This window comes from Physella acuta, unplaced genomic scaffold (genome assembly GCF_028476545.2).
Source record: "Physella acuta isolate Inbredline_101_S28 unplaced genomic scaffold, ASM2847654v3 ptg000958l, whole genome shotgun sequence".
Lineage (NCBI taxonomy): Eukaryota > Metazoa > Mollusca > Gastropoda > Physidae > Physella > Physella acuta.
In genome coordinates, this window is record NW_026732475.1 from 112,876 (window position 1) to 135,658 (window position 22,783).

A 22,783-nucleotide genomic window follows, 5' to 3' on the forward strand; every position below is an offset into this window, starting at 1 on the left:
TTTTGCCACTGATGGTTAGAAAAAGTATGTAATTCTGCACGTGTTAGCTCCTTTAATCGCAGGCATAAAACGAGGCTAATAAGCTACCAAGTATATTAGAATATTGACTTTATTACACGAAAAGATTTTCATAGTTATGTAGGCCTACATAAAGTACAACCCCATACCACATTGACTCTGACCACTTTCTCAGGACTACCCTACAGTGGTTCTAACACAGCTCCTAACTATAACCCACTGGTCCTAAAAACTAGTCCATAAACTTGAGATAATTGCTTAAGATACAGGTCCTTTGTGTGTGTAAGGGCACCATACAGTAATCCATGACAAGTTACCATGAAATAACAGACTGGGTGTGACTGCTCAGTTACGTTAGAAATATCAATTACCTTTATTAGATGGAAGGGTTTAAATTGTCATTTAGTTCAAACAGGGCCCAGGGCTGCAAGCACCACCTGGGGATGAGAAAATTGCATTCTTGAAGAGAATTTACAAATAAACACATGCTATAATACATTAAACAGAGCTCCGACTTTTTAGTTAACTGTTAAAAATTGAAGTGTTTTTAAATTTAGAAAATGGTAAAAATGTGAATTAGTCCGTCATAAAGTAATATCAAGACACTGTGGTTTGCCACTAATTATATTGAGTGGTCTACCAGCATTAATCAATCAAGTTGTCTAACAACATTAACCTATAGAGTTGTCTAACAGCATTAGCCTATAGAGTTGTCTAACAGCATTAGCCTATAGAGTTGTCTAACAGCATTAGCCTATAGAGTTGTCTAACAGCATTAGCCTATAGAGTTGTCTAACAGCATTAGCCTATAGAGTTGTCTAACAGCATTAGCCTATAGAGTTGTCTAACAGCATTAGCCTATGTAGTTGTCTAACAGCATTAGCCTATAGAGTTGTCTAACAGCATTAGCCTATAGAGTTGTCTAACAGCATTAGCCTATAGAGTTGTCTAACAGCATTAGCCTATAGAGTTGTCTAACAGCATTAGCCTATAAAGTTGTCTAACAGCATTAGCCTATAGTTGTCTAACAGCATTAGCCTATAGAGTTGTCTAACAGCATTAGCCTATAGAGTTGTCTAACAGCATTAGCCTATAGAGTTGTCTAACAGCATTAGCCTATAGTTGTCTAACAGCATTAGCCTATAGAGTTGTCTAACAGCATTAGCCTATAGAGTTGTCTGAAGTAGTTAAGTTCAAGAGCATTGCTTTACAATGTTTCAGGAAACATAGCTTGACCAACCAGTAGGCTCCTTTTAACAAAACAACTGCACACAGTGTATTACGATTTTTTTGCTTCGTACTTTAAAATATTATGTGGCGTAAAACATTTTAAACCCACAAAGTCTGAATAATATCAACAATAATTTGTTTGTCCTACTGAATGTTTATAGAAAATGTAGTGAACACAAGAGATACAAATATGTGATTTTATTCCATTCCGTGAATGTATATAGCCCATTATTAGATCACCGAATCTATGAATAGCGTTAAGGGAAGACCAGTCAGGGCATTTCATAGACATCTTTAATCTCCCATCTCAGTATACTAATTATAAAATATATTTCTTAAAGTTATAATATTTTGATATAAGTGGAAACACATTGGGGTACTAGTTGTCTATTTTTGGGCCGGGGGGGGGGAGGGACGGGACAAATCCTAGACTGATATTATCAGTCAGGGTTAAACTTGAACAGTAGACTTAACAAAATACAGGACTTCTTGGTCAGAGTATAACTAACTAATACGGTGGATGTTCAATGAGCAAGTCTAGAGCTGGATTAAAAGAGATATGAAATGATGGGATCAAGTTAGATAGACACCACTTGTACGTTAGTAGACCCAGTGTATGACTTGTGTCGACCTTATGGTGCTCTGTGGTGCTAAAATTTGTAGACACCTTTTTTTTTTTAATGTGCTTGTAGTTACACTATGGTATCTTGGATTTTTTGGGTGTTGTATTAATAAATATCATGTAGCAGTTGTTTGTTGTGGTTAAAGTGTATTTTATGCTGTCAGCTTTACCACTACAGTTGATCTCATAATGTAATTCGTAGTTTGTGAGGCTTGTTTGGTGTGTTGTGTTAGTGTTTTGTGTGTCATTCTGAGGGACTCAATATAACGAATATTTACATATACTGTTATGGAAGGCTGAAGATATGCCATATGCGTAATTTATTCTTCAGTACAGAGACGTTATCAGCGTAAACTTTAACCAAGCGACAAAACAAATCAAAAAGCCAATATGTGACCATGTAAAGTTAGTCGCTTAGCCTACCGAGCTTTTTGACTCTACCAGTTGTCGTACTGGAATGTAAATTATGTGGTAATGTCGCGCTGTGTCGGGGCTGCATCTCCCTCTTATATTAATACTTTATTTAAGCATCAGACCTTACCTAAACAATGTAAGGTTCTCCTACAGTGTGTGGGCGCTGTCAGCGATGCGCTTTGAATCGATAGCTGGGCATGTTATCTATCAGTGCACTGATAATTGATGAGCACGTGTTGCACTCAGCCACCACAATAGATGTGTAAGGGCTGGGTTAGTGGGGGGGGGGGGGGGAGTCGATAATCCATACAGAGTATCGTACTGCTGGTTAGTCGGCATCAGGCGAGTCATCAGGCACGTCAGCCGAACTCAAATGTTCATCGTCAGATAGGACTGATGGACCCCCACCACAACACGCACGATTGTTGGACTGAAACGCACGTTTGACGGACTAGCCAAAAGACATGATAGATAATGCACGTGCTTGTTGCTAAGTCGCTGGACATATGATGCCACGCACACTCTGGTTGGACAAGCCAACAACGACATATGACCCCTCCCCCATTGGACAAGTCAACGATGACATATGACCCCTCCCCATTGGACAAGTCAACAATGACATATGACCCCTCCCCATTGGACAAGTCAACAATGACATATGACCCCTCCCCATTGGACAAGTCAACAATGACATATGACCCCTCCCCCATTGGACAAGTCAACAATGACATATGACCCCACCACACACACTCTTGTTAGACAAGTCGACCCCTCACCCATTGGACAAGTCAACGATGACATATGACCCCTCCCCCATTGGACAAGTCAACAATGACATATGACCCCACCACACACACTCTTGTTAGACAAGTCGACCCCTCACCCATTGGACATGTCAACAACGACATATGACCCCTCCCCCATTGGACAAGTCAACAACGACATATGACCCCTCCCCCATTGGACAAGTCAACAACGACATATGACCCCTCCCCCATTGGACAAGTCAACAATGACATATGACCCCACCACACACACTCTTGTTAGACAAGTCGACCCCTCACCCATTGGACAAGTCAACAACGACATATGACCCCTCCCCCATTGGACAAGTCAACAACGACATATGACCCCTCCCCCATTGGACAAGTCAACAACGACATATGACCCCTCCCCCATTGGACAAGTCAACAACGACATATGACCCCACCACACACACTCTTGTTGGACAAGTCGGCCACAACATATGACCCCCCCCTCCCCCACTTTAGTTGGACAGTCGTCGACCATGACAGTTGACCCCTACTCTAAGAAGACCCCTGCTCTTGTTGGATAACCCCCAGTGCTAATCTGCCATACTTCCCGCCGTCACCCAGTGACTTGAGAGCACCAGAGATCTCTAGGACAATGACCCTTACAACAGAATAAAAAAATAAAAGTTGTGTATATTTTTTTTAAACGGGATCAGATTGAGACAATGACCCTTACAACAGAATAAAAAAATAAAAGTTGTATATTTTTTTTTAAAACGGGATCAGATTGAGACAATGACCCTTACAACAGAATAAAAAAATAAAAGTTGTGTATATTTTTTTTAAACGGGATCAGATTGAGACAATGACCCTTACAACAGAATAAAAAAATAAAAGTTGTGTATTTTTTTTTTAAACGGGATCAGATTGAGACAATGACCCTTACAACAGAATAAAAAAATAAAAGTTGTGTATATTTTTTTTAAACGGGATCAGATTGAGACAATGACCCTTACAACAGAATAAAAAAATAAAAGTTGTGTATTTTTTTTTTAAACGGGATCAGATTGAGACAATGACCCTTACAACAGAATAAAAAAATAAAAGTTGTGTATTTTTTTTTTAAACGGGATCAGATTGAGACAATGACCCTTACAACAGAATAAAAAAATAAAAGTTGTGTATTTTTTTTTTAAACGGGATCAGATTGAGACAATGACCCTTACAACACAGAATAACAGTTGTGTATTTTTGAAACTGGATCGTATTGCGACAACCAACTGTGGCAGTAAGAATGTCCGGGTGTCTACGTTTACTGATGTATATTTACGGGTTGGAAGAATTTTTTAAAGAATCGATGTCTGTGCTAGAAGTGTAATCTGTTGTAGCTGCTTATACATTTTTTTTGTTACTGTTTCAAAAGTAGACGTGACTTTACTGACTTATAAAAATTAGCCACGTCACTAAGCAACGGTGGTATTTCGAAATATATTTCCACTCTAATTCATGTCTTTTTTTTATTACTATCTACTTCCACCAAAATTTAATGACAAAGTAACAATTCTACTATTCTACCCAAATCTACTTCCACCTAAAATATAATGACAAAGTAACAATTTTACTATCCTACCCAAATCTACTTCCACCAAAATATAATGACAAAGTAACAATTTTACTATCCTACCAAAATCCACTTCCACCTAAAATGTTCTTATAAAGTAACAATTTTACTATTCTACCTAAATCTACTTCCACCTTAAATGTTCTTATAAACAAATCTACTTCCACCTAAAATGTTCTTATAAAGTAACAATTTTACTATTCTACCCAAATCTACTTCCACCTAAAATTTTCTTATAAAGTAACAATTTTACTATTCTACCCAAATCTACTTCCACCTAAAATGTTCTTATAAAGTAACAATTTTACTATTCTACCCAAATCTACTTCCACCTAAAATGTTCTTATAAAGTAACAATTTTACTATTCTACCTAAATCTACTTCCACCTAAAATGTTCTTATAAAGTAACAATTTTACTATTCTACCCAAATCTACTTCCACCTAAAATGTTCTTATAAAGTAACAATTTTACCATTCTACCTAAATCTACTTCCACCTAAACTGCCCTAATAAGGCAGCAACCTACTAACCCAACCAAACCTACTCTCCACCTATAATGTTCTGATAAAGTCACAATCTACTCTCCAACCCAATGTCTTGCAACAAGCACGACGTAAGCAGACTGCAGTCTATTTTTAAACTGGGGCATTGACTTTTTCAGATCCTTTCCTTTCATGGTTCCACTTTTTTCCCCTCCCTTCCCCCGCCCCACCCTTCTCTCTCACACACACATATGAGATCAATAGCGGAGGCAGAATTTCGCGACTTTCGCGGCTGCATCTCTTTGTGCAAACAGTGCTGTTGCATTGGGTGTTGGTGAGATATCCACATAGTAACCACCATGTAATGAGGTCCAACCCACTCTTTTCTCTCCTCTCCCTCCCCGTCTCTCTCTCTCTCTCGTGGTTTGATTTGATATTTATTTTTAAATTGAACTGGGTTAATGGGTTAAGGTAGAATACGCCGTGCAATTGTTTAGTTAGTTGAAAATTGTCGTTTCGATGAAATGAAAAAATTGCTGCAGGCTTTACGGGAATAACACTAAAAAGATGATACGTTTAAATTTGTTTATCGTTGTCGCATTATTTGAGATTTAGTTGTAAAAAAAAAAGAATATAACAGACTTTTTAAAAGAAATGTTGAAATGATTTTTTAAAAAATCTTGATTATTTTTTCCTCGTTTAATATTTTTGTAATTATTTTTTTAACCACGAAACAAAAAGGGGCATTTCTTCTTAACTAGTGTCATGACCCATACTTGTGAATAGCTTGTTTATGCGACCAAGTAAATAAACAAAACATTACAAATAACATTAAACAATTACAAAAGGTCACATCGAAACCACACCTATTTGGGTTTTTTTAATGTCTCGTTTTATTTTTGTTTTGCTTACTTTTTCTTTGTTAAAAAAAATCAGTTACACATAACAGTCGGTTTTAATGTAGGATTTTGACGTGGCGCAATATTCATTACGTCGTCTTCTAGTCGCCATAATTCCTGGTTGAAATTCGTTTCTTAAAAGGCTCTGCCATGTTTGGATAATAACTTCTTTTCACTTAGTACAAGCAGTTCGTGAATCATTAAACTCAACATTTGACTTGCTTTAACTTAGGCGCCAAGTTTATTTGGGGAGAAAAAAAAACACACCCACACCAACAAAAGGCTGCTTCGTATCCGCCGTCGGACGAAACACTTGCAGACTATGTTAGTCAAACAGAGTGGCCAGATGTGGGTCAGTCTCTGGCCATCAATGGGGAGAACTAACGTTGTTAGCTGACCTCAAAGGTTCTAAGAATACCGCACAGGGCTACACAGTGTATAGCGTCAGAGGCTGTCTTTAGCCGGACAATTTAGACTTACAACAGTAACATTTGAAGAGTCTCAAGACTCGTATGCTCACTCGGCTACACTGCAATACATGGACATATTTTCACGTGATGCAAGACTTGTAGAATTTTAGAACCCCTGACGTAAAGCTAGCCGCAGCTGTGTTGTATACTTTGACTTAAAATGTCGCGACAGCAATTCGCAAAGTGTATCAGTATGTAGATCCAGCCAGTAGCTGGAACATTTTAAAATACAGCTGCTAGAATACAGTAGGTAAACAACAGTTCTACAGTATTCTATTTTCATTGTCTTTTTTTTTTTTTAATTATTCGTCATAAGACTCAACAACACTTGTAAACCTTTGGTCTTCTGGACTAAGACCAAAATTATTCATGTATTTTGTGCGGTTTTATCTGGCAGATCAGGTAGGTTTTTATGAATATAAAAACCATCAAACCGCATTGTAACTTGTGACTAGAGCTTCTTTAACTTTTTATCATTGGCGAAAGCCTTTATGAAGCAAATTTTGGCGATCCCACGTAGATATGCAGTAAAATTTTCTATTTATATATATCTGGAAAAGAAACCATTCACAGGCCATGGTTCGTTATTCAAACTAGAAAAGTGTCTTTACGCCCTGTACATCACTTTGTTTTGCTGCTTTGGCAGTCAGTAAATGTCATAAGTCACCCCAATCCCAGACAAGAATCACTTGTCAACTAAAGCATGTTGAGTATCACTGGCCAACTCAGTCAGTACAAGCTGAGAATCACTGGCCAACTCAGTCAGTACAAGCTGAGGATCACTGGCCAACTCAGTCAGTACAAACTGAGAATCACAGGCCAACTCAGTACAAGCTGAGGATCACTGGCCAACTCAGTCAGTACAAGCTGAGGATCACTGGCCAACTCAGTCAGTACAAGCTGAGGATCACTGGCCAACTCAGTCAGTACAAGCTGAGGATCACTGACCAACTCAGTACAAGCTGAGGATCACTGACCAACTCAGTACAAGCTGAGGATCACTGACCAACTCAGTACAAGCTGAGGATCACTGGCTAACTCGTACAAGATGAGGATCACTGGCTAACTCAGTACAAGATGAGAATCACTGGCCAACTCAGTACAAGCTGATGATCACTGACCAACTCAGTCAGTACAAGCTGAGGATCACTGACCAACTCAGTACAAGCTGAGGATCACTGACCAACTCAGTCAGTACAAGCTGAGGATCACTGGCCAACCAGTACAAGCTGAGAATCACAGGCCAACTCAGTACAAGCTGAGGATCACTGACCAAGCCAGCCCAAGTGACGTGTCACCTTAACAATAACTAGTGCAGCAAGTTGTGCAATGATACATCAGACCTCCCTCCACTTCTCCTTCCCGCTCGCTGGGTAATATTGTTTCATCTTTTCTGACGTTGAATATAATTAGCACCCACCGTGGCCATGGTGGGTTGTCCTTAGCAACCACCCAAACACAGACGATGCGGTCGGTTGCCGGGAAGAATAATGTAAGAATAACAAAGAGCGACCTGAAGCTACTGGCTAGATGTGGATTTAACGGTCGGTCGGTTTCTGTGCATCACCCCTCCCTTTCGCCCAACCCCTGCAGGTATTGTAATGTAAGCTACCGTAGTAGGTTAATAGGCGGGACTGTCTGGGGGGAAAGGTGGCTGTCTGGGCATGTCCTTGATTTCAACTCTTCCAATCACGTCTGTGTATGTTGAGCAGTGAACTGTAGGACAGACACAGCAGACTTACGGCGTGTTCAGCCCACACTCAAGGAACGATCCCCATCATGTCGCATACATAGACAACAGGCAACTTGCCAGGTTTTTTTTTTAAACCAACTAAATGACGATCCAATATGTAGATTTAGAATAGTTATATCTTTTATTTACAGTACAGTAGGACATACATTACTAGGCGACCGTGTGGGTAGTGTTGACGAAACTACTTGCACGCACCGCTTGATGTCGTAAAGACAGAAAACAGCGTGCCAGCGTTTGTAGCCGAGGTTGACGCGGTAGGCCCTAACAACTTACACGAGTCGCACGGCTCAACAGCTGTACATAGGCCACTAAAGACGATAATCTCCTAGGGAGAGAAAAAAAAAACCAACCCTCGGTGACTCACCGTCTGCCAACGTTAAGAAATCAGGCACCGACTACTAGCATAGATAAAGCTAGGTATAAAATTTGCATAGTGTTACGTCCCAGCCAGACTGCGACTGTTGGGATTTATCTGTGTTTTGCACCTGCAGACCGAGGTACCAATTACTTGACTTTCAGCTGCCCTGCCAGTTATTAGATAAACCAACATCTGCTATTTACTTTTCGGCCATTTTTAAACTCATTTCGATTGCTTTGTACTTCACATGATTATCTATGGGGTTTTTTATGGGATATGAATGTGAATATGTATATATATATATATAATTTATAAATATATATGTGTGTATATATATATATTATATACATATATATATAAACAGATATACACACATATACATATATAACTATATATCATATACAAATAAAGGCTTATATTTACATATATATAATGCAATGTGTGCATATGTATGTGTAGATATGTGTATGCTTGTATACATAGTGTGGTTACACAGTGTGTAACACACAATTACCAATCTATAAATTATATAGAATGTTATGTATACTATACTTAAAATGTTAAGTTAGCCAGATATCCTTATAATAGCCAGGTATCTTTAACCCATTCCCTTATTCTTGTATGAACTGTGTAGGGTGTCACGTTGTGTGATACATCTAAGACAACTGTACCAACAACGACTCACGGTGTAGTAAATGTGTGACGACCATCTTAACAAACTATGCACGTAATGTGAAGCTAAGCCTGCTCATTACTGATACTTGTATAGCTTTATACTAAAATAAAACCCAAACTCAGGAGTATTCGATAGATTTGTGTTTGTCTCATACCCAGGTAGCCGTGAACACACATCAGGGTAGCTGTACCCAACGTTTGCCATTATGGCTAATGCAACCATGTTCTGACGTAATCATTAATTCTTATATTTCTCTGTCGTTCCATCCTCTTTAGTTTGTCTGTAGTATAAAAAAAAAAAATCAATCCCCGGGGGTGAGTGAGTGCAAGCAATAACACGGTAGGAATAAAACTAGTATGGCTTCCAGGGGACGGGATGTGTCACTACAAACACGGCCTTTGATGTATAGGGGACAGGTCCCCCCCCTCTCTCTCTACAACCTAATGTATGAGTGACCCCTCCAATCTGATGTATGTATACTCCTTGAGTCGGTATTTGTACCCTCCTACAACCTGATGTGTAGGGGACAGCCCCCCCCCTCTCTACAACCTAATGTATGAGTGACCCCTCCAATCTGATGTATGTATACTCCTTGAGTCGGTATTTGTACCCTCCTACAACCTGATGTATAGGGGACAGCCCCCCCCCCTCTCTACAACCTAATGTATGAGTGACCCCCTCCAATCTGATGTATATATACTCCTTGAGTCGATATTTGTAACCCCCCCCCCCCCACCCCTACAACCAGTTGTATAAGGGAACAAGTCCAAACTCCAGTATGATTGATACACGTATACTACCAGTCTAATATATGTATAACCCACTCTAGTCTGATTTATGAATACTTGTCCCAATCTGATATACGTAACACCCCCTACAACCTGATGTATGAAAACAACATTCCCTTCTATACAATATGATATATGAGGGAATATGCCCCTATCTAACTTATACAGCTCCCCCATCCCCTTAAATCTTATGTTATATGATTGTCACAGTTTAAATCATAGTATACCTCATTCTTATGACCGTGGTTTGGCAAAGTCGTGTGCATAACAAGGGAAATGATACAAATATTCACCCAACCTTTGGTGTATTTTGCACGCCTTATTTGGATTCATTTAGTGATAGGTGTATAGTATAAGAATACAAGCTTCCACCCATTTACTAGTAGACTCTATATTTTTTCAAACGTGAGTGGACAAGATTGTAATGTTTTATTGTCTATGAATATTTAATGCTGTATTTTATATTATGTTAAATAAAATAAAAAGTTCATTATTTATGTTCTGGATCATATTTCATGCAATCGTGATAATGCAACCACAATCTAATGATAAAATGATTTTAAAAAGGGATGTTGTTATTATCTAATAATACTTGCACATGTAAAACCAAACCCCGATGCTATATACCAACTGATACTACAAGCAACCTAACCGCGTTGGTCCCATAACAAATCAGAAAAAAAAAAGCAATTGTGTGATAGAAAATGTCTACTTGCAAATTATCTTGGGGAAGTTATAAGTAAAATTAAAACCACATTAAAACCACATTTTTATGTTATTGAAATGTATTCTTATAGATACTAGAAGGCTCTGTAAGTCTGTTTGGGTATCTCTGTATTTCATATTTAACCATATCACTAGTTGCATTAAAATACGACTTTCACAATACCAGTCTAAAGTGACTAATGATCTGAATTTGGTTTGTGTGTATTACATTTAGTCCTATATTTAACCTATTTTAGCGCTATATTTAGTCCTGGCGAATAACAGCTTTCTTTACCTAATAGTAATCTCGGATATGTTCTCCAGCTAGTCAAAGACTTTTGATACTGTTGAGCAAGGCACGTGCACTGGGAGTCAACACGTGATGACCAGTCCGTGTGAGTTGTTTGGTACATTCTGTGGTGTTGGTTAATATCTTAGGTGGTAGGGAGGGGCAGGGCACTACACGCCGTCACCATTCTGTGGTGTTGGTTAATATCTTATGTGGTAGGGAGGGGGCAGGGCACTACACGCCGTCACCATTCTGTGGTGTTGGTTAATATCTTATGCGGTAGGGAGGGGCACGCCGTCACCATTCTGTGGTGTTGGTTAATATCTTATGTGGTAGGGAGGGGCAGGGCACTACACGCCGTCACCATTCTGTGGTGTTGGTTAAATCTTATGTGGTAGGGAGGGGCAGGGCACTACACGCTGTCACCGTTCTGTGGTGTTGGTTAATATCTTATGTGGTAGGGAGGGGCAGGGCACTACACGCTGTCACCATTCTGTGGTGTTGGTTAATATCTTATGTGGTAGGGAGGGTCAGGGCACTACACGCCGTCGCCTATCGTGTAAGTCTCGACATTCACAGGGATCAACTCTCAACTCACATACAACTGTCTGTACACACGGAATCACATCAATAGAGAAGTACCGTAATCTCATAAATATATCCAACCATTTTGACTAATGGCTTAAGCACACGTATCTCCTTGAAATGATTTGATTATTTCCACACGGAATAGTCGTGTTGGACTTAGCTGTTTTAATGATGTCTGGGTATCGACCACTCTCAAGATTTATAACGTCCCTCCCCTCCCCCCTATCTGTGTATGACGGTAGTGGTGGCGTTCTATTTGTTCAACACATCTCTTGTCGGGGCTAAGAAACAGTTTGGTTCTGACCAAGGAAGGCAAAAAAAAAATATTTAGATTTTTGTTTACTTACACGGCCAGTAGTTGTCATATGCTTGTACCAAATGTATAAAACGGAAACCAGTATCGAAATATTTATAACTTTGACATGGCACTACATAAAGAATACCCACCGTAGACACAAACGCCAACCCTAGTACGAACCACCAGTTCTTAACACCATGTCCCCCCCACTATGTTACACTATCCATCCCCCCACCTCTAAAACCATCTCCTAGGACATCCCCTCCCATATGAACCACCTTTATAAGAACAAAGGTCTTGCTCCCCCCCCCACTATGTTACACTATCCACCCCTCCAGCTCTAAAATGAACCATCTCCTAGGACATCCCCCCCTCCCCCTCCCATATGAACCACCTCCATAAGAACAAAGGTCTTGCCCCCCCCCCCCCCCCCCACTATGTTACACTATCCACCCCTAAAATGAACCATCTCCTAGGAATCCCCCCTCCCCCTCCCATATGAACCACCTCTATAAGAACAAAGGTCTTGCTCCCCCAGTAGTAGATGAAGGCCCGGCCAATTGTTCGCCCCTACATCACTGGTGCCATTGGTCTTCTGGTTTGCCTGTTACCCCCTCCCAGCGGAGCACAGACCATTAACATATTCTTTGGTGTCGTTGGTAGCTCCATCTCATCTCTTAGCCATCCGTTTATGTCCTGTTACTCCTTTATTTTTAGCTCGGGAGGCGCAATATAATTAAAAATGTAATTAGGAAAATGGGTAATTAATTACCTGAAATAGATATTCACTAGACGCGTGTGTGTTTGTGTTTAGTATCGGATATTTGTTTACTCGGTATATTTTCTGCCGTTATATGACGCACAAGTTTTGATATCAGTTTGCCAGGCGCTGGTTTTAATTTGGAAGAAATACATTTCCAACGCTTGGTACCGGATGGCTAGCCCATGCCAAAAACTGACGGTCTGCAAGTGTTGTGACATCGGTTACCATGCCGACCAGACACAACAAAGTAGTCACCGGATGGAGCCACGGAACGAAACACTATACAATCACATTGTAAAGCCACTTTGTTACTTTTTAAAAAAAAAAATGTGTATTCTTCCTAGCCGAAATTCGACGACGCCCCCCCCCCCCCCCTCCAGCCCCTTGTTTAGTGTGGTCTCGACGGGCGGCCCACCATTTCCATTTCTCCAAATCTCAACTTCGAACTTGTTGCATTGACACATTTATGACCTGATTACAACGGGGAAGAAAAGTCAATCACACACCGGAAATGGTGTAATAAACCCGCCTATAGTTACGTTACGAATATTTGAATAACTTAATTACCCGACATATTCAGATTTAAAAAAAAAAACCATGGCAGCAGTCACATGACCAAGCGTAAAATTTGACAAGCAGTAATGGTGTGCTTACTGCACACGAGACGTCCGTCCCGCCCTCGATCATGTCCTAGTTAGCTATCGACCAGAGCTCGTACAGTACTCGTGGATGCACGAGACACCAATGAAACTATTACACGCGTTCACGCTTGTGATCAGGGTAGCACTGCAACTAACTAAGCTATTTATAGATGCAATTGGTACTGAAGGAACATTAACTTCGTTTTTTTTAGGATGCACATTTTTAGAATTTGATGCACACAAAAAATAAATAATTATTTAACCACTATGATAGTGATTGCCGTAATCTTAAAACAAAAGACTTGCTGTAACAGAAAAAATAATCAATGCCTTCACTTTTCCTTTACGTACAAATATAGCCACACACATCTTAATTCGGCTATGCTTGGAGCAGTGTTCTATTTCTACAAGTAAATCAAAGTAAATCACATTCTTCCTTTGTTGTAATCATTTTCATAGATAACTGTTTTCTTTTGTATGAAAATAACCGTGTTGTAAGATAAATTGCCTTGTTAGATAAATTACCCTGTAAAAAAATTATAATTTTCCAGTTGTAAAACAAAAGATCTAATGTTTAACACACAGAAAAAAAAGCCGCCATAACTTAAGAAAAACTGGCCAGTTGTAAAAAAAAAAAAAAAAAAAAAAAAAAAAAAAAAAAAACCCACTATACTGCAACAAAATAGGCGTCGTACATGCCACGTTGTAAAAAAAAATATTCTATACAAAACTGTTGTGAAAAAGTGTCCCTGTTGTTGTAGTTAATTAAGCGTGTTGGGTAAGCAGAAGGCTTGTGTAGGTAGCAGACGACCCAGTGGATGTTGTTTTCTAGTTGCTCTATTGATTCTAGCGACATTAGTCCTGCAATGTGATGGTACCGGAATGTAATTGTCGATCCCTGGCGTCCAATAACAATAATCACATTATGGCTTTTAACCATAACTTCGACCCACAAAAAAACCCCGCTAGAGTTACTTTTCTTGTAGAGGCAAGTTTGACTAGTTTTAACATGAGAGTAAAACGCTTTCACTGGTATCTAAAAGCTAATGATTTGTAGTAAATTGATAGTTGATACTTCAGCCGTTTTACAAATATCTATTTCACCCCCCCCCCCCCAGAATATTTTCGGAAGGATGTAAATAAAAAAATAAAACTACGGAAGTAATATTTTATTTTGCATTCTAGTTCTAGTATAACTGTTAAACATTAATCTTTACGTGGTCTTGGTGTAATCAATCTCTTAGAGTAACTTTTAAATAATATTCTTCCTACGATAAAAATCGATGCTGTTGTTAACCAATACAGATATAAAAGTTTTACCACCTTAACCTGTAGAGCTACGTAGTTACTTTAGTAGTTGACAGTGTTGTTACGGTATCTAAGGGAATTTATCCGAATGGATAGTGATGCGAACGCACACAGAAAGTTTACCTAAAATAATGTATAGTTGAGCCATACATTTCTAAGTTGTTTGTAATTACCCTGCGTCACCTACTTCCATATTCATTATTTCCATAGAAAATAATTTTTGCATATTTAATTGATAGGCTGATCAATATATGCATTTGTATTTGTTGTCTACAAGAAATACAAATTTAAAATGAAGTATAGTTTAGTGATCGATTTAATCAAGTTTCAGTTGATTTAGTTGGGTAAACTCAAAGTTGGTCAACATGTGTCTAATTGGATGGGTCAAATCTAGTCTCAGCTACATGAACTATACAGGTCGTAGGTCACAGAGGGGGGGGGGGGGGCATTCGTTGAAACGTTCTCAAGCTGATTCAGTGGTCATTTAATCATTTAATGGAAACATCTTTAAACTAATTAAGTGTCGATTGGTTGTAATGAACTTTATACACCTCCAGTGGCCATTCATTAAAACAATCTTTAAACTCATTCAGTATCAACTGGTTGTAATGATATATAGACTCTTCTAGTGGCCATTCATTAAAACAATCTTTAAACTAATTTTATCTGGTAGTCATAAGTGTTGCAATCTAGCATAAGACTTAAACAACAGGACTGCTTTTATAGTACATGCATGAGCCGTTAAGTACATTACTGAGTTATTGGAGTCGCGATGTCATTTACGTAGCCCTATTGACTGTGCCAACATAGATCTTTACCGTGTCGCTGACCACCCAACTGACCGAGACCTTTACCGTGTCACTGACCACCCAACTGACAGAGACCTTTACCGTGTCGCTGACCACCCCACACCCAACTGACAGAGACCTTTACCGTGTCACTGACCACCCAACTGACAGAGACCTTTACCGTGTCACTGACCACCCAACTGACAGGGACCTTTACCGTGTCACTGACCACCCAACTGACAGAGACCTTTACCGTGTCACTGACCACCCAACTGACAGAGACCTTTACCGTGTCGCTGACCACCCCACACCCAACTGACAGAGACCTTTACCGTGTCACTGACCACCCAACTGACAGAGACCTTTACCGTGTCACTGACCACCCAACTGACAGAGACCTTTACCGTGTCACTGACCACCCAACTGACAGAGACCTTTACCGTGTCACTGACCACCCAACTGACAGAGACCTTTACCGTGTCGCTGACCACCCAACTGACAGAGACCTTTACCGTGTCGTTGACCACCCAACTGACAGAGACCTTTACCGTGTCACTGACCACCCAACTGACAGAGACCTTTACCGTGTCGCTGACCACCCAACTGACAGAGACCTTTACCGTGTCGCTGACCACCCAACTGACAGAGACCTTTACCGTGTCACTGACCACCCAACTGACAGAGACCTTTACCGTGTCACTGACCACCCAACTGACAGGGACCTTTACCGTGTCACTGACCACCCAACTGACAGGGACCTTTACCGTGTCACTGACCACCCAACTGACAGAGACCTTTACCGTGTCACTGACCACCCAACTGACAGAGACCTTTACCGTGTCGTTGACCACCCTACACCCAACTGACAGAGACCTTTACCGTGTCACTGACCACCCAACTGACAGAGACCTTTACCGTGTCGCTGACCACCCAACTGACAGAGACCTTTACCGTGTCACTGACCACCCAACTGACAGAGACCTTTACCGTGTCGTTGACCACCCTACACCCAACTGACAGAGACCTTTACCGTGTCACTGACCACCCAACTGACAGAGACCTTTACCGTGTCGCTGACCACCCAACTGACAGAGACCTTTACCGTGTCACTGACCACCCAACTGACAGAGACCTTTACCGTGTCGCTGACCACCCAACTGACAGAGACCTTTACCGTGTCACTGACCACCCAACTGACAGAGACCTTTACCGTGTCGCTGACCACCCAACTGACAGAGACCTTTACCGTGTCGTTGACCACCCCACACCCAACTGACAGAGACCTTTACCGTGCCACTGACCACCCAACTGACCGAGACCTTTACCGTGTCACTGACCACCCAACTGACAGAGACCTTTACCGTGTCGCTGACCACCCCACACCCAACTGACAGAGACCTTTACCGTGCCACTGACCACCCAACTGACAGAGACCTTTACCGTGTCACTGACCACCCAACTGACAGAGACCTTTAGCTGACCACCCAACTGACAGAGACCTTTACCGTGTCACTGACCACCCAACTGACAGAGACCTTTACCGTGTCACTGACCACCCAACTGACAGAGACCTTTACCGTGTCACTGACCACCCAACTGACAGAGACCTTTACCGTGTCACTGACCACCCAACTGACAGAGACCTTTACCGTGTCACTGACCACCCAACTGACAGAGACCTTTACCGTGTCACTGACCACCCAACTGACAGAGACCTTTACCGTGTAGCTGACCACCCAACTGACAGAGACCTTTACCGTGTCGTTGACCACCCAACTGACAGAGACCTTTACCGTGTCACTGACCACCCAACTGACAGGGACCTTTACCGTGTCACTGACCACCCAACTGACAGAGACCTTTACCGTGTCGCTGACCACCCAACTGACAGAGACCTTTACCGTGTCACTGACCACCCAACTGACAGAGACCTTTACCGTGTCACTGACCACCCAACTGACAGAGACCTTTACCGTGTCACTGACCACCCAACTGACAGAGACCTTTACCGTGTCGCTGACCACCCAACTGACAGAGACCTTTACCGTGTCACTGACCACCCAACTGACAGAGACCTTTACCGTGTCGCTGACCACCCAACTGACAGAGACCTTTACCGTGTCGCTGACCACCCAACTGACAGGACCGTTACCGTGTCACTGACCACCCTACACCCAACTGACAAGACCGTTACCCTGTGGCCGGCCATCTTATCTTGTCGGCTGTGGTATCAGGCGATGACCAGAAGGTGGGACGGGTGGCCGGTGTCGTGTTCCATTCAATTGACGGCTCTCCCGACGTGACGGGTATGAACATCTGCTCACGCTTAAGGCGGTCGTGTCCTGGTAATTGGAGGGTGGTCATTACGTAACCATCTGGCAGGGGGGTATCGAGCTGTCGATGACGACACGTTTTAAAAAAAATAAATTCTTAAGACCAGCTGTGTGGTCAGTGCTGGCAGTAATTCTATCTTAAGCGTAATGAATCAGACACTATGTCGCTTATTGAACTTTATTACCCCTCGTGTGTGTGTTATGTGTGTAATGTGTAATACAGCCGTCGTATATATTCTGTGTTAGATGTGTGCCTGACCTGATTAAAAATGTCTTGAATGAGACAGTGTGTAACCCCTATAGCGTGCTATCATATCCTGACTAGGCCCAGCCTTGTTTTAAAGTACACCAGTTATTTTGTTGAACTAGACGATTGACTCATACACAATGGAAGGCCATAACATTTTATGAGAATCAAATAAAACACGTGTTCGGCTGGTGTTTTTACTTGCGGTCAATACCGGTATCATTATACTTGCACACGCCTGATTAAGAAAACAAATCTTTAGTGAGATCTGAATACCCTACTGATGAATACTAATCTAGAACACATGTTCACTTTCGGAATGTGTGGTCTATATTTAGTGCTTACCATCAGTGCTTTTAAATACAGTTAGCCACGGTCTGTGGTCGTTCCCAAGCGACGCATACAACGCCCGGCTTCACCACATCTCGTGGTTTCTTATACCTACTCGCCCCCTCCCCCAGTGTAACCCATCCCTCTAGACTTGTTCAATCCCAGACGCTTACATCATACATTCGCCCGTCCCTCCCCCTCCCCCTGGACTTCTTTAAGTTTTGTGTAGCCACGCGATAGGAACAGCGTTTACAATAACCAAATAGAGCGGGTTCTTTATAGACTTATCTTCTTCCCGCCCACCAGCCGTCTGCTACCACCCTCACTACCTGCCCCAACCTGTCGCGCTGTTAAGTTTTCAACTTCAATAGCAAACATTTATTTTCATTTTTAATGTAGTATCCGTCAGATAGATCTATGGGGTTTTTTTTTAAACCGAGAAACGCCGGCATGGCAAAAATAAAAAGTATCGTATCGAGTTCTTCAGCCGGTATCGCGTTGTGTCTAGGGTTAGGATTAAGGTTGTAATACTTGTAATGAAATAGCATCAAGTGTCTCCTGTCGACGTTATAATAGGTACCGTTAGATTCTATGCACAGAACAAATGGGATTAGATTCGTTTAACAAGAGCTGTTCAACAAGAACTTAAAACATTTTTTGTTAACCCCACACTGGAATTTGAGGCCATGCAGAGATTTATTTCAGTTTGAAAATAGAATGTGTAGACATCCTGTGGCTACATTTAAACCAGTAGTCTACATTGTTTTATGTTCGCCTGTTGACTGATCTTTTCTGCGTTCACGTGAATATCGCGAGGTTATTTAGCCGATTGTCTGGCGAAACTTGATTGTAGACGTTTTATACTTAATACGAATATACTTGAATATAGGTCTACCGTGTCCGTAACATATTTTTAAAAAGTGTCCTACTTCAGCGGATATAAAGAAAAAATCAGCGTGGTACTCTAGACTAATTGAAGGTGGTACCTAGCCACAGTGTTAGTTAAAGAATTGGGTAACTTGACATTGCAACCCATACGATAGATATGGTACGGCTAACCCAACACGGTCTTACTAGCGCTAGGTACTAGTCTAGATCTATAGTTCTATACTTAATAGCAGAACTACTAAAATGTTTTAGACATATTTGTTTTCCACCTTTTTATCACAATCATCTACGAGTGTGTTTTAATCTAAGCGTGTGTGTTGGTGAGACATACAGACCCACCTTTAGGTTGGAGAGATCCCATACAAAAGTGTAGGTCTATAACTCCGTGTTATCCGTAGACTGCCGTACGAATCGTCTACATAACACTAACACAACGCTGAATCTATAGCACAGGACATCCATCCATCTCAAGAATTTACAGCCAACTCGAGTTCATTTTTTTAAAAAATGTGTCCAAAGAAAAGAATTAAATCTAACACTAAAATATCTACACGAAGTATGTAGATATCGAGTAACTGTAACACGATATCATGTTTATAATTTTAAAACAGCTTACCATATTCCTATTGTAACGTTACTTTTAAAATATTTTTTTTAACCAACACACATGATTTAAGATGGACTAGTTTCAAATTTAAAGTAAGCTTATTATTACTTCTTCAGCCGATTAATCCAATATGTGTTGAAGTAAAGCACACACACACACAAATTGTCAAGTGAGAGAAAAAAAACACGCATACACGAGTGAGGGCTGCCATTGACGTCTGGATAGCATATCTGGCTCGCCGTTACGTAACAGCGTGGAGTACTATACGGCGTATACCAAAGCGTGTGTGTGCCGGCCGTCTAACATTTCTTTTTTTTTTCTTTACGGTCGATGTTTTTTTTTCTCTTCTTACCGTGTTGGCTGGTGTGAATTTTATCCTATTTCATACACGTGTACTCCTATTTCAAATCACAGCCACCGTAGAATCGTCCATTTAAACTTTTATAACTAGGTAAACGTACGCTATTTACGAATGTTTTAAAATAAGTAGTCGATAAAATAAACGGAACGTGTACATACTTCTTTTAAAACAAGCACATTCCAAAAAAGCGAAGGAACACCGTATGAAAAATAAAAGGCCTGTGGTGGTGTTGATATCCAAGTACTTGAGCCCGTCTAGTAGCCGTATTCACATTACGTGTTGCCTGTCTGGTTAGAAAAACCCACTCGGTCTGGGGGCCCCTGTTTGAATATATTCTAAACCCGGTAACTTGGAAGGCGCGCTTGCGTTGTGGTGAAATAATTCGTGACCTAACAGAAACTCCCTTCGTCTGACGCGTCTGACCTAACCATTACGTCCCCCCCTTCCCTTGGCGCGTCCTGTTTTTCAGTCGTCAATTCGTTAGATCGGTTGGTTCATATTTGTTGAGCCGGCAAGAGGTAACAGAAGGAAGGAATGAAACCGGGGGAGTCACGGGGACGAGGGGGGGATAGAGAGATAAAACCAGCAGACACACGCGTACACACAGACACACTCAACAGCTACCATTGTGACCTCTGTAATCGTCTGACTGAACGACAGGAGGACCGGTGTGGGGGGGGGGGGGGGTACGGGAGACTAAACGTAGTCGCCGGCGAGCGGGGCTGGTTCTCTCAACGCTAACGGGTTTGTGTTCAGTCCCGAGACGTTAGGCAGGCTGACCCAGCATGAACCCTATTCGAGGTCGCGAGGTCACAGTAGCTTGGTGGCCTGTTACCCCTAGCCTACATATTATGCCGATTACGGCATAGACGCTGTCCCGCGAGTGTAACTCTTCTGCTGGAATAGGTGCATTATTTAAAAACAGGGGTGTCAGCTTCTTAGTAGCGGGATAGCCCGTACCTTTTTTATTCTTTTAGTAAACGCATTTAGTAAACAATTTTTAGTTTTATTTGATTTCTTACAGTTATGTTTTAATGTCTATAAAAATATGTCTAAATATCTATTCTACGAAAATATGTGTAATAGTTTCAGTAACGTAATCAGCTCATAGTGTGGTAAAAATAATAATGATTATCTGCTGTGTAACGATGTCATGTTGTATTCTTTTAAAAAAGTATACATAAGCTCCCCAAATAATACGTAGCATGTACACATGAATGTTAGAGAAATTAATTTAGCTGCGATGATAAAGCCGTAACAGTCTAGACTAGAGGAATGTGCAGAGGTCACGTAAAATCGGATCACACTGTTGTAAAGCCCACTAAAACAAAAGCACACCTCTTGACTGTGTGCGTCTTATTCAGCGCCGCTAGTGACTATTTTAAAACCTTTTCCCGCATGCCTGAACAAACGTCCTTAAAAATAAATATAAATGCAATTTAAAAAAAAATTACCATTAATTTCCCTCCCCTTCGCGTCGACTGAACTAGTCTGACCTATAACACAGCGTAACTGTCTTGGGCGGGAGCGGAGACTGGGTCTATTTTTAGCAAAGGCGGACTTGTGTCTGCCTCTCACGTCCAAACTTACCATTGTGTTGTTATGATATATTTCTTTGTCTGCAATTGTACGCTACTCTACAGGAAGGAATTAATAATTCACGAAAAAAACTAACAGTACTCGATTTCTATACTTAGAGTAACCGAGTGGATTTAATTAAAAAAGCTTTTAATGAAAAAAAAAATGAAGTTTTAGTAGCCCTAAAATTCTTTAAAAAGATAAAAGTAAATAACATAGATCATACAATTTGTTTTCATGAAAGGTGAAAATGTAATCGTGTAGGAATATGAAGTGTTTGTGAAAACGTACCGGCTTTTAATGTGAACACGGTGACTTGTTAAGTTTGTGTGTGTAGCAGCAAGGAAGTGGCGCGCTGTGAGTTGGGAGTGGGGTGATTTCCCTAGGTTTTGAGCGTTGCTTGTTGGCGGTATCGCACTAGGTTGGCCCAGTCAGCAGTTTTTTTAAGGACACTACATTTAGTACGTGGTATTTATTGTTGGCCGGGCTGAAAAATTAGGGTCAGTAGTGGCCACCGCTTCTTACAGCCGGCGACCCCAGGCTGAAAATTTGGGGTCAGTAGTGGCTACCGGTTCTTGAAGCCGGCAACCCCAGGATGAAAATTTGGGGTCAGCCGTGGCTACCGGTTCTTGAAGCCGGCGACCCCAGGCTGAAAATTTGGGGTCAGAGTGGCCACCGCTTTTTAGAGCCGGCGACCCCAGGTTGAAAATTTGGGGTCAGAGTGGCCGCCGCTTCTTACAGCCGGAGACCCCAGGTTGAAAATTTGGGGTCAGAGTGGCCGCCGCTTCTTACAGCCGGAGATCCCAGGCTGAAAATTTGGGGTCAGCCGTGGCTACCGGTTCTTAGAGCCGGCGATCCCAGGCTGAAATATTCGGCTCAGCAGTGTCGGAGACACGGGTCGTATGCCCGAGGCAGGCACCACAGCCACATTCCGCAAGGTGCTGTTACGTCAGCGACTGGTCTAGGGAACTGGCG

The 22,783-nt window shown here is 41.4% G+C and overlaps 2 long non-coding RNA genes across 3 annotated transcripts in view; one reads left to right on the plus strand and one right to left on the minus strand.

The window, feature by feature from the left end:
• Positions 1-22,783, plus strand: part of LOC131953830 (uncharacterized) — a 56,464-nt gene that overhangs the window by 10,350 nt on the left and 23,331 nt on the right. The gene's annotated exons all lie outside the window — the stretch shown is intronic.
• LOC131953829 (uncharacterized) overlaps positions 1-22,783 on the minus strand; it is a 108,663-nt gene that overhangs the window by 4,770 nt on the left and 81,110 nt on the right. The window contains exon 6 of the long non-coding RNA XR_009388688.1: positions 390-455. This is a non-coding gene — a long non-coding RNA (uncharacterized LOC131953829). The remainder of the gene's footprint in view (positions 1-389; positions 456-22,783) is intronic.